Genomic DNA, 13,881 nt, shown 5'->3' with positions numbered 1-13,881 from the left:
GCAGTTTCTGTGCCTCGCCCGCTAAGCCCCGGGACTGCTTCAGCCATGAGAAAGGACAGCGGGGTCACTGCCCTCATGGAACTTTGTGTCTCCAAGCGGTAGCCACTCGGTGGATTCTCACAAATCATGAGTTGATCACAATACGGTATCTATGAAGAAAAGCAGAGGTCTCCACAAGATCCTTAGGGAACCTAATCCAGTCTGGGGGTTTAGCAAATCTCCCTTTAAAAAAAAAAAAGGATTTTTCCTTTGGGACTGGAAGGGGTTACGCCGTGCAGCACTGGGAGACCGGGGCCTGTTCTTGGCAGAGGAGACCGTGTGCTCCAGAAAGTGCCGGAAGGTCAGGGTGGCTGGGGTGTGGCGCGCCAGGAAGGATGGAGGGATGAGTGGTGGCCAGATCTGAACGGCCTGGAAGGCTTTGGGAAGGAGCTCCGTCTTTGTCCTGAGAGCAACTGGAAGGCCACTGAAAGGTTTCAAGGAGAATGATGGGACCAGGCTTGGATCTCCCTTTTGGCTTTGAGCAGATGCCATGCCATGCAGATGTTCCTTGGGATTATCCTGGTACATTCAGCCCCAGCCGGAAATGACTGTGGGGAAAAAACGAAACGGAACAAAATATGGCGTCCTCCTCTCATTGTCCTGTTCGCCAGCTGTGGACTCCCGGGCTCTCTGAGGAAGAAATCGCTCCAGACAAACTGAGGACAGACGTAGTCTGCAGGCTCCAAAGGGATGAACTAGTGTGACAGAATGACACAAAATACCCCAACACACAAAACCCTGGGTGTCCCAGGTCAAATTTAAATTGACTCTGAAAGGGCTAAGACTCTATGATTATATGATCGTTATGGGCACAACTGCTAATCATGCAGAATGCCTGGGCTCTTCTGTCCAGTAATCTCTAAGGTGGTTCTCTGAGGGCCGGAGGGTGTCTATCACATCCCGACAAAAGGAAATGAGCTTGATCCAACCGTTAAGGATGGAGGTCAGGGGGACTCGTTTAAACTTCATTCATTCCACAAAGCTTCGTTGAGTGCTAAAGGGGGAAGCATTCAGGTAGGCTCTGCCATGAGTTGTCCTAGGTGTTGAGTGGAATTCGTTCCCTTAGCCCATTGCCTTTGGTGCCAATAATTAGGCTTGCTATTGCTCTTTAGGTGGCAAAAGTTCTCGTTTCCATTCACAGGATCTGTAATAGTTATTAAGCATAAGACTAGCACAAGATGGGGTTTTGAAGAGGTGTGAGACACAGTCTGCCCTCAAAAGACCTCTTCACCCAAGAGTTCATGCAAAGGTGAGAAAAATAGTATTACCAGGCAGCAAGTGGTGAGGGCTCTGCGAGCTCGCCATGTGAATGGTGGTCAGTGGACGGAGGGCGGGGAACGCTTCGTGAGAGGAGTAGAAGGTTTGGGGCTTAAACGAGAATGGGGCTAGGAGGGAGGGCAGGCAGAGGAGAGAGCTCACGTCTGGCTCTGGGGGAGGAGGGGAGGTGTAAGAAATCTGAATTGCCAAGCAAGGATCCAAAAAGAGTGAGAGCGTGGGGAAGGGGGGTCGTCCAGAGAGATTACTGGACAAAGGAGCCATTGACTGAAGTGGGGATTTTTCTGGACGGGTGATTACTTTGGGGGAAATGTTGACTCGGGACTTGCTAGCATGAAGGATGAGATACCCAGCAAGGGGGCTGCCTCATTCACGGGGCCAGTCTGAGCTGGAAAGGTGCACTCAGAAGTCACTTCCAAGGCTCCTTAAAACGATAAGACGGGATGAGTTCTCGAGCGCTGGAGCAGGTGCAAAGCCTCGTCAAGTGGAATCAGGCTTACACCTGCCCACGAGGAGGTGGCAGGAGGTGGCAAGCCCCCGGTGGTACAGTGGGGCTAGAAGGCTCTCTGCAGAAAAGGCAGAAGACAATGTCAAGAAAGTGGAGCATGTTCCCTTCTTGGCTGCCACTGAGAAGCCAAGAAAAAGCCTTGAGAGTCAAGACTGAACATGACCCTTGGACGGAAGTCATTGGCCGCCTGGAGAAAGCAGCCGTGAGCCAGTCAGCTTGGCAGGTGTTTGCAGTAGGTGATGATGACGTAAATGGAGGGAGGAAATTTTTGCTGTTGGTGTTTTTTTTTTTTTTTTTTTTTAAAGTAGGCTCTATGCACCTTGAGATCAAGACTGAGCTGAGATCAAGAGTAGGACTCTTAACCAATGGAGCCACCCAGGTGCCCCTAGACCAGAGGTTTTTAAACGAGGTGGAAAGTACTAATCACCTGGAGGAAACCTGAGAAATAATGACTTCCTAGGCCCCACATGAGACCTCTGAGTCAGATCTCTACAGGTGAGCTCCGGAAACAGACTGCTCACGGGTGGCTCTGCAGGAGCCAGTCCCCAGATCAGCGTCTGAGAACCCTGATAGGCAGTAAGAGGTGAACAGTAGCATGTCCTTAAGGGAGAGGGGCTGAGGCCATTGTCTTGGTGGTTTGTTTTTTCTTTAATTTCATTTTTAGAATAGAGGAGGCCTGAGCTCTTTTTCCAGGCCACGGAAGAAATAGTTTGATTGAAGACATAAGACAGAGTGGGACACGGGACATGGTCAGGCATCCCCACAGAGAAGGAGCCAGGTGCAGGAAATGGGAGAGGTTCTCCTTAGCCAGCATGGGGAGCAGCCTGGGAGGAGGTGGCCTGGGGCGGAGGGTTGGATGTGGGACAGACATTCAGGAGAAAATTCGAGTCAGTGAAGGGTAACCCCTGGATTCTCTCTCTCTCTCTCTCTCTTTTTTTTTTTTTTTTTTTTTTTTTTTTTAAGATTTTCTAAATATATTTATTTGACAGAGAGAAAGAGAGACATCAGGAGAGGGAACACAAGTAGGGGGAATGGGAGAGGGAGCCTGATGTGGGGCTCGATCCCAGGACCCCGGGATCCTGACCTGAGCCAAAGGCAGAAGCTGAACCGACTGAGCCACCCAGGCTCCCCTCCCCCTGGATTCTTCAATGGATTCGAAATGCAACTTGGCAGATTTTTGAAAAACAGAGTCAGTGCCCCTAAGCCAGCCTCTTGTTGACTCCTCAGGAGTGTTGAGCAAGTCATATGTCACTTTCGTCACGCCAGCTACACCCGGGAAACACAGGTTATGAAAGTGTAGAATTATGAAACGACACCCGTAGTGTGGTTACACAGGAGCTTTATCTTTCGAAAGTTTCTAATTCGCAGCTTCCGAGGGGATGTGCTCTGCCTGACAGTTGATACCCAGGTTGTGGGAAGACCGGGGCTAAGAGCAGAAATGCCCCCAAGATCCTGTTTTGGACCCTGGCAGCATCACCTGTGAGTCCTGATGTCAGGGCGGAAGGGGACCCCTTGGGCGCTGTGCCCGCGGGCTGTGCTGAAAGTGGGTTCTCAGCTTTGTGGCAGGAAGTATTGGGTCACGGATCACATCTCACACCCTTTTCTCACTGGCGGGCCTGGCTCCGTGTGACATTGGGTCTGTCATCTTTTCCTTCTACCTCTCCTCCATTCTACCCAGCGTCTGCCTCATCCAGCGTCACCGGTGGATTGTCTTTGCTTCCAGAGAAGCATGTCTACTGTGTTCTTACGATAGTCATGAACTTAGTGGTCCAGGGAGTAAAACCACTATGATGCTTTGAGCTCTTCCTGTGTGCGCTTTACCTAGCATGTCCCTTTGAAATGTGCACTGGCCGCATTTCTGCTTTACTATCCTCTGACCATTAAGCAATCTTTTCTTCCTGCAAAAGACAATACACATATTATTACTAATAATACTGCTCACCGTATGCTGGGAGCTGTTCTAAGTATTTTAGTGTCTTGATGCACTTGAAACTCACAAGAACCCTATGAGGTAGTCACTTTTTAAAATTTATTTTATTATTTCTGAGATTTTTATTTATTTATTTGACCAGAAAGAGAAAAATTGGGCAGCAGGGAGAGGGAGAGGGAGAAACAGGCTCTCCACTGAGCAGGTAGCCCCACGTGGGACTCCATCCTGGAACCCTGGAAACATGACCTGAGCCAAAGGCAGCCGCTTCACCAACTGAACTACCCAGGCACCCCTGATGTAGTTATTTTGATCCCCATTTTATAGAGGGGGGCTCGAGGCTTAGAGCAATGAGATGTGTGGCTCTAAAGTCACACCATTACTGTGAGCCAGAGCTCTGCAGCTGTAAATGACACCATTCATGGAAATGTAGTTTCCCAGAAGGGGAAGCCATGCTTGGGGGTTCCAGCTGTTTGTCCTTTTGCTGTCTGATGTCTCAGTACCGTCTCGGATAGGCGTTCTCTGGATAATCTCAGCCGAGATCTCGGCCGGAGGGGTCAGGCTGCCCATCTTCATCACGTGCTGCTGGAATTTGGAAAAACCAGTTGCATTCACCCCCTCAAAGTTTGCAGTTCCTTCCCTGAGGTTGTGTAACAGAAGAGTGAGGCTGAGGCCAGCCCTGATGCATAAATCTCAGAGAGTCGATGGACAGGGAGGCCACTCATTAATTAATTCATTCATTCATTCAAGAAACAGTCCACGCCACCCCGGCGTGCCGTGTTTGCGTTGTGGAGACAGAAGTGTGGGAATATGTAGTCCCTGGAGAAGACATTCACAGGCCACTGCGGTGATCTGCCTGTGGTGGGTGGAGGTTCAGAGGAGGGCCCTAACCCAGACAGCAAGGTGAGTGGGAGGTGTTACTTCCTGTGAACCCAACGTTACCCCATGCATGGTGCAGGGTGAAACCCACAGATGGCGGGCTTTCAGGATTTAGGGTAGGAGGCAGTACATTCCCATGGTGCAAGGCCCATACTTAGGGGATTATCTCTCTCACCCAGAGAGCAAAGTACGACAAAGGCAGTCTTCCCGACAGCCACCTCTCGAGGTAGTGGCCACTGGGCAGCATGCCAACACCAAAAAGCTTCAGACTGAGGGTCCAACTGGGGGTCCTTTCTGTAATCAGCCGGCCGAGTGACTTTAAACAAGGTATCTAGTCCTCTGAACTTCACCTTCTTGAGGTAGAAAGCTGGAGATAAGACCAATCTCTTTGGGTTGTTGGGAGCTTAAGGATCCAATGAATGTCATGTTCAGACTTACTTCTGGCACATTCGCAAGAGCTAGCACTGTTTTGCATAGGTGGTTCTCAGCCAGGGGTGATTTCTCCTTCAGGGGACATCTGGCATGCTCTGGAGACATTCTGACTGTCACTCTGGGGAGGAAGTAGTCTCAGCAATTCGGGGGTAGAGGCCAGGGATGCCGCTAAGTGTCCGAGGACAAGGCACAGGACAACCCTACAGCAGACAGTGACCTAGGCTAAGTGTCCATAGTGACAGAGTCCAGAACGTTTATTCTGTGGATATGTTAATGCACATAATCCCCAAAGGCGCCCCCTGCAGTCGTGCTGTTCCCATTCCCCTGTTTTAGATCAGGACATGCTGGAGGGACTTAAACACTCTGGAATTTAAGTGTCTTCCTCAAGTATCACTAGCTGGGGAGAGCTGGGATTTGCACCCCGGGCTCCCGGGTCCAGAGTGCTCAGTGGAAGGGCTTATCCTAGGACACTTTCCATGGGGCGAGGTGGAAGGGCAGGGCAGGTGGGCTAGCCAGACGCTTCCTTTCCCCCGTGCCAGTGACTCCTGAGCTCCAGTGAGGGTCAGAATGACACGAAGAACAAAGCAACCTTGCAGATCACAGGGCCCCACATCCAGGCCATGGTGCTGTGGCTGCGTTTGGGGCACGAGGCTCTCCCCCCAGTCCTCGGGGAAGCTTTCATGGAGAGCAGCGGTGTGAAACCAGACCTACAGTTGTTTGGTTGTTTTCTGAATCTCAGCTTTTCAGGAGCTACTATGTGAAGAGCTTACCATAATTTCACGACGTTGTCTCAAGGAGAAAAATAAGTGCAAGAGCTTTGGGGCCTGAGGATGACTAGTATCTTCTAAAGGACACCCCATCCGTATGAATCCGTTCCTAGCCTATCTCCAGGTGAGGGCGGGACCCTGGCACTCGGCTGTCTCCCGTCGCCTCGAATGCTCGACACGGAACTCGTGCCTTCCTGTTCCCACCCTCAGCTGTTGCTTCTTAGGACACTGCCCTCCCTGCTGTCTCGGCATCACCCGGGCCCCAGACATCAAGCACCTGGAGTTCGCCTTCCTTCCACGAATGCGGCCAAAATTCTTCTGTCGTTACGTTTCTCCTTTTGTTCTCCTCCTCTTCCCGGCCATCTCCGCTCTCCTACAGGTCAAGCCTTTACCCCCACCCTGGGGAGAGGGGGTAGCAGACTCTGCAGAAACCTTCTATGTGTTCTACCAGCCTCAAATCCTTGTCCTCCGGTGCGCCCAGCCAGAGAAATCTCTGCAAATGCTGCTTTAGGTCCTTTGCGGATCTAGGGATTCATTCACTGGTACTTACTGAGCGCTCCACTGTGCCACGACGTGCAGGGCTGGAGAGACAAAGATGAGCGTGACCCCAGGAGGTCCCGTTCTTCCTCCGTGGTGCCCAGCTCAAGCTCCACCCCTGAACTCATCCCATACTGTATTGCTCTACATAGCCTCTCCGCTCTGTCCCCACTCGCTCATTTCCCACTCTGTGGCTTTGTCACGTTCCTCGAGACCCGAGGCATCTCCTCTCTCATTCACTTACCTAACTCCTATTCATCCCTCAGAACCCTGGTCACATCTTCTTTCCACAGTGAATGCCTCCTTAACCTTCCACTCCAGGACCATCTCTCTCTTTTCATCATCTTTACCATATCCAAAGTCACCGTTATTTTTGGAACTGCTACTTAACATACACATATGGATTCATTTTTATGCATGTCTGGTAGGGGATAAAAGGTTGCAATCTGGAACAGTTTATTGTAAAGGATTTAGTCACTCTGGGCAGCATGGTGGGTACAGACACAAAATAGGCATCAGTCTGCCAATTGTAGTTTTAAATTCCTGTGGATGGACCTTTTCAAGCCCAGGTCTGCAGGCTGCGTGCCTGGCTTCCCCACTTGGACCGAGCGTAGCTGCTCAGAATGGCCCAAACCCACAGAGGCCCCGGTTAGTATCTGCGTCTGGCAATAATTCCAAGAATTTCTGGATTTGTCCTCCCGTGATTCTTCCCGGAGTTCTCTGACGGCTCAAGGGAACGAGGAATACTTCAGCGATGGCTCATGTTTATCGACTGCCTTACTATGGGCCGAGCATTGCGTGACATGCTTTACAGGCACTGCCTTGTCTGACGCTCGGAGTCCCCGCAGAAGTCTGGGACCATCACCTCCATCTTCCATGTGAACAAATCCATGCTAAGGGAGGTTCAGGGGTTTGGACAGCCTGATCGGAGCTGCCATCAGGGAAATCCAGGCCTGTTTGTATTCCTAACTGGTGACACTTCTAGGCAATCTGGGGTTGGTTCTAAAAACTATGAAGACCCCCAAGTCTTTCCAATTTCTACACGGATCCTGGAACTTAGAGCCTTTGTGATCTGCGGTACTCTGTATCAAAATGAGGATTATTTTAGCAATAAGTTCCAGGTGAAAAGACATTGTGTCCTATTTAGTCAGAGAAGATTTTAAAATAATTGCTGCTTGGTCGTAAGCCCGGCTCTGGATGACTGAGAGGGTAGCGGGTAAAAGGGCGCATGCACGAGTTACCATGTTTTCTAGGAAAACCAAGAGATGAAAAGCCTCCCTGGGACATTTCACTCTGGAAATGAATACGCCTGTTGGTTCTGTTTCAAGGCTGCTAATGAAATCTTTTCTTTTGGGCACGGGCTCCTTGTCCCGGGTAGTTTTCTCTCCTGCAGGTGGTCTGGAATGCTTGATGTTGCTGCTTGGGGTTCCCCACTGGCAATGAAGGAAGGTAACATCTCCTAGCCTGATGGAGAACAGAGCTGTGAAGCTTAGAAATGTGGAATTCATACCCAGACCACACGTGCCAATTTTCATGGTTCTTAAGCATCTCTTTGAAGAGGCAAACTTGATGGGGGAGTGGTTGCATCCCTTGAAAAATTCACTTTTGTTGTGTTTTATAAAAACCCAAATTCGGAGAGGAGTGTAGTGGAGATGAAGCGAGCTAACATTTGGGTCCAGAAGGAATGGCAGGCAAGAAAGATGCTCTCAGTAATTCTGAATATTACGGAGACTTCTCTTTGGAGTCAGTTGTACTTTTTGTGTCAGTTCTTATTAAAGTAATAGCAGACCCCTTGATAATAAAACTTCATTAAAGATGGACAGGTTCCTGAGCGAATCTTGAGCACTAAGAATAATAATAAAAAATGTTTCATTGAACCTGCTTTTAAGGTCTCCGATGTTTTAATTCCTCCAGTCTCTCAGAATGCAGCTGCTCGAAGAATGCCTCACATTTACAGTTTTTCTTAATCCTGTGAAACACCAAATCACTTTTACCCTTTTTACCTTTTAGCATTGAATAAGCCTTACCACTCTTGTGTTTTCCCAGTTGAGATACTTAGAATTATGTTGGGAAAATATAACTTAGGTTCTGTTTCTTTCAGAATTTGCTCATGTGAGAAAAGCATTTTTTAGAAAAGATTTCACCAGAGGTCACATGTGTTTCTTCAGTTTCTCAGAAGATCAAAGCAGAATGGAATGGAACACTATTCCTCTCCTGGCCCCTTGTTTCTTTTTTGTTTACTGTCCAGTATGGGGATACTATTTTGGAATCTCCAGCATGAGGTCTGTGCCAATCGAGAATTATATCTGTTTGCTAGTAGAGATCTAGCTACCCTGCTTAAGCAAGTAAGTGTTTAATTCTCTTAACTAAAACCACAAAGACAGAGCAGTCTTTGCTTAGTAAGAAACTTCACGGTGTCATCAGGAAACCAGGTTCATTCTATCTTTCTGCTCCATTAGTTGGAGACGTCTATGGTTAAGGACGCCTCATCAACGAAGGTGGCTGCTGGAGCGCCAGTCATTAAATATGAGTTCTTATCAGGAAAGAGAAGGGAGGACTTCTTGAAAAACTCATATATTAAGTTCTACTTTATCTTGTTGGTCACATGTGGGTGATATGTCATGTCATTTTTTCACCTAGGCACATGTCCAAGATTTTAGTAGTAAGAAAGAAAGGAAGAATGGATTACCACCAGAAATACCTAGCACAAAGTTTGTGTTTTAGTCTGGTGATTCTCTAGTTGGGCTAGATGATGTTGCAGCAACAAATTAACCCCCAAATTTTGGTGACTTGATGTAGCAAAGATATTTCCCTTGCTCGCACAAAGCCCGATGTAAGTCCCGTGGCTCTGAGGTGTTCCTCCTGTCTGTGTGATGACGGCTTCCTTTTACACGCCCCTACACTCAGCATGTGGCGTCTGGGACACTGAGGCAAGGAGAGATAAAATGGGGGTTCTCAGGAGGGCTTTTCACGGTGCCCTCATGAAAGTGACCCACGTCACTTCTGCTACAGTCCTTGGGCCACAACTAGTCGTACAGACCCTTCTTAGCCCAACAGGGCTAGGAAGTACTGTCTTCCTTATGGCAATGAATTTGGCTATGCAATTCAGTTTTATTTCCAAATGAAGCCAATTGGATTCAACAGGTCCCAAAACAGAGTAAAAGCCTGGTTTTCAGCAACCCTATGTCAAGTGTTTACTATGTTCCAAAGCATGGTGTCCAGTGTTCTGGGTACAGATATGAAAAAGACCGGAATTTCCTTTCAATGAACTTACTGTCTAATAAAGAAGACATTAGCACACCTGGAGAGTAATAATGGCAAAAATAAAAGTAAACGTTGGGGGCTCTGGAAATTGAAAGTTGGGAGGATTTCTAGCTGTTGCCCAGGGAAAGTTTTTTGGAGGAGGTGATAGGCAAATGGGTCCTTGGAAGATTAGTGGAATCAAGCTGGGGGAGGTGGTCCAGTCACTCGTGTCTCCCTCCAGAAATTTTCTGAATCAGTAGGAAGGCCAGGTTATAATTTCAAGGCTACCAGCTAGGTGGTCTTAGGAAAGTTTTTTTTTCTGTAAGATGAAAGAGTTGGATAAAGTGATCTCTTTTGGCTCTCCTACTTCGAATAACTCTAATGTGATTCTCCGTTTAGTAAAAAAAAAGTCTTTTATTTATTTAGTTTTACATAATCTCTACACCCAACCTGGGGCTCACACTCATGACCCCGAGATCAAGGGTTGTATACTCCACGGACTGAGACACCCAGGCATCCCCCCGTCATCTGCAGTTCTTAAACCAACATCTCAAAAGCCTAATGATGTGGCCTGAGCACCTACAGACAATAAAGCCTTCCAAACAGCATCATCAATGCTCATGGAAACATACCTGCAAAAGAAAGAAAAAAAAGAAGAAAAATCTAACTGTCAGGCAATATTCACTATTGTTCTCTCATTTTATTGCCATTTCTTCCGGGAGTTTTCATGCCTCGGTTTAAAGATTTGGTTTTGCTTCTTTTTCTTTTGAACGTAGTCGCCAAGTAGAGCATGGGCTCTATTAGAGATATCTTTATCTCTTAGTAGACTACCTTGAGAGTTTTCTTCTATGTTATTTCAAAGTCTTCGGGCACATGAGCAAATACGATAACTGTGACATTCAGATCCATTCCTGTGCCTCCTTCTGACTAGCTATTTAAAGACCAAGTTTCCGTCACATACCAGTGAGGCTTAGTAGAAATGAAATAATACTGTAGGAACTTTAATCTTGCAAGAGTGGGCATCAGGTTGCTTTTATTATAGTTTGGTCGTTAAAAAATTAGAGCTCCAGTCTGCTGGACCCCAACCACACATCAGCAACTTTAACACACGCTTTAGGTAGATTATTGACTCATTGCTCCCAGCAACTGATACTTATTTTGCAGATGATCAAACTGAAACTGAGCTGACATACCTTGGTTAATGTCTCGTATCTAGAGAGTGGCTGAACCAGGAGTCACATTTAGTTTCTGTGAGTTGTGAGTCTTTGTTAACTACCAGGTAGTATGGTCTGTCTGCATGGCCAATAACAGAAAATGAACTGAAGTTCACGTAGGCTTAAAGGTCGGATATAACTAAAGCCCACACAGATCTTGCAAGCTTCAGGTAGGGCAGGATTTAGGTGTCCACCAAGGTTCCCTCTTGCCTCCCTTGCCAGCACCTGCAGTTAGGTTCTCCAGATGGCAACTTCCAGTGGCTATCACAGGGGGTGACTTCCGTGCCCATAGAACTTTCTATTCCAGAATGGCCAGTGGAAGTTCAGTGGTACGATCTCACTGGCTTATTTTTCCTATGTGGCCATCCCGGCCCCAATTACAGTTGTGGGGGTGGACATTTCCGGTTGCTCAAGTCTCAGTCACAGTTGGTGGGGGAGGGGGTGGTAGATTTCAGTCCTGTCCGAATTTCATGGACTGAGAGGGGCTGGTGTTCTCCGAAGGAAAGGTAGCAAAGAAAGGTATCAAAAGAAGGCAAAATGGGTACTGGAAAGGCAAAACCAAGCGCTGTCCTCCACACTGAGTTTCTCTTTAAGGCGTTATTTTTTCCCCCATCTGCCTCCAGTAGAGCGAACACTTTGCCATGTGGTGTTACCTCCCAAGAACACTTCACTTATGTCTTAGAAAAATAAATACACAGCCAATTTGCAGATTATACCTTCCTTAGTTCTGCTATAAATTATATGACTTGTTCTTGGCAAAGCTGGAAGTCAAAGCGGGTTTTTTCTCCTCGCCCTCACCAACTCGAAGAATGAGTGGCATTCACTAGAGTGTGTGTCCAGGGATGAATTTGCCCATCGGAAGGGGAGAGCTAAATTTATGGGAAGACTCACACCTTTGCAGACGGTTCCAAGCATTAGCAAAAGGGTGAGGAGCCTATAGGCAAGCAGGAGATATTTTTCCTGCTGACACTGGGCCAAACCTTAATTTACAGTATTGAAAAAATTCGTGAATCTGGAGGAAACCCATTATGGTCACCTTAGTCACATTAGAATTCCCCAATTTTTTCAGCACGTCCCAGGTGGTTTGAGAAGACCATAATGTGTAGAATTCTAGCCGCAGGAAAAGACAAAACCAGAAGTCCAAAAACCTGGGTTCTCGGCTCGACTTGGACCCTCATCAGCAGGGTGGTCTTGGACTGGTCCCTTTATGTCTCTCAGTCTTGATTTCCTCCTCTATAAATGTAGGATTTGGTTTATATGCGTTATTCAATGCTGGGGGACCCGGGAAGTCCCAGTCAGATATCCATCAGAAACACAATGCATGGGCCATTGGAACTGTTCCTGAGGCTCAGTCCTTTCAATATCGTTATTCCAGATCTTTTAGGAGTTTCTATTCCTGGCTATATAGTTTGCCTGCTTGGCACTGAGCCCTTCTCTACCTAAGTGTGCTGCAGGGACAGATTGGCTTTACCAGCAAGGAAATCTGGTTGATTTTATTTTGAGAACTTTTAGGTTTTAAGACATCCCTTGGTAGAACTGTAGGCATCTCCACATTTAGAAATTACGGATTCAAGTAGTTCATTAAGACACTGTGATATTAGGACTGTAGAAGGCCCTGTCAAGGATGCTGGTGTTTATTTAGTTTTTAGCTGGGCCACTATCCTGATACTTTATGGTTTGGGGAGCAATGTGCACTAGGCTTTTCTGTTATGTCCTAAAATCAAGTATTTTTAAAAACCTCATCTATTGGGAATTTGATTGTGAGGTTCTCATATATACTCATTCATTCTCCGTTTGTTAAGTGCGTATTATCCACCAGGTGCCGTGGAAGAAATGTACTGACACACATTTACATAAGTGGCTCTGGCAGGCAAAAGCTCTTTTTGAAGATGAGGAGGCAAACTGGGAACTCATTTTTTTAAAGGTTGATTCAATAAAATGCAATGCCACTTATCAGTCCTAACTTTCCTGTTTCTTACAGCCTTTTATACTTAAGTTATTTTTTTACATTGATATATAATTCACGTAAAATAAAATTCATGATTTTTAATGTAGGCACATTAGCAGTTTTTCATATATTCAGTGGGTTATGCAATAGTCACTGCTGTCTTATTCCAGACCATTCCGCCACCTTAAAACAAAAACAAAAACAAAAACAAAACCCAAAAAAACCCATATCCATTAACAGTCAGTTCTGATTCCTGTTCTCTTACCCACCCCCCCAACCACTAGTCTACTTATTTTCTTTATGGGTTTGCTTAGTCTGGACATTTCATGTAACAAAATCAGACTGTATGTGACCTGTTGTGTCTGGCTGCTTTCGCATGGTCCATCCATCCACGTCGTGGTGTGAATCAGGCTTCATCTCCTTACACTGCTGAGTGACGTTCTGGTGCATGGACTGACCACGTCTTCCTCATCCACTCACCATCTGATGGGCATTTGGGTTATTTACACTTTTTGTTACAATTTTAAAAGATTTTATTTATTTATTTGAGAGAGAGAGCGCGAGTGAGCACAAGCAGGGGGAGCAGCAGAGGGAGAGGGAGAAGCAGGCTCCCCACTGAGCAGGGAGCCCGATGTGGGGCTCGATTCCAGGACCCTGGGATCCAAGCCAAAGGCAGACGCTTAACCGAATGAGCCCCCGGTGCCCCTACCTACACCTTCTGGTTATTATCTACAATGGCTGCTATGAACATTTGTGCACAGCTTTTTGCGTGAATGGACGTTTCAACTCTTTTGGGTCTATATCTAGGAGGGCACTGTAGGGCTCTGTGGGGATCCTGTTTCCCTTTTAAAGGAACTGCCAGACCATTTTCCCGAAGTGGATTCACTTGGATGTTCCCTAACCATCCCAGGAATTAGTTTTCCTCCCAGTTTCCCGGTGAGGGCGCTAAGGCTGTGAGCTGACAGATGCTTCCCCAGGGCCCCCAGTGTGGGGTTTATGTATGTAGTTGGCTTTCCCCAAACCCCCGTTCCATCCCCGGCGTGGTTCCCAATGAGGGTCCACAGAGGAGTCAAATACGGGGTCCATGCGGTGTTGGCCCTCGAGTCTGCGGG

Source organism: Mustela nigripes, chromosome 4 (genome assembly GCF_022355385.1).
Source record: "Mustela nigripes isolate SB6536 chromosome 4, MUSNIG.SB6536, whole genome shotgun sequence".
NCBI lineage: Eukaryota > Metazoa > Chordata > Mammalia > Carnivora > Mustelidae > Mustela > Mustela nigripes.
The sequence above is the reverse complement of the archived record's forward strand: the minus strand, read 5'-3'. Positions refer to the sequence as shown.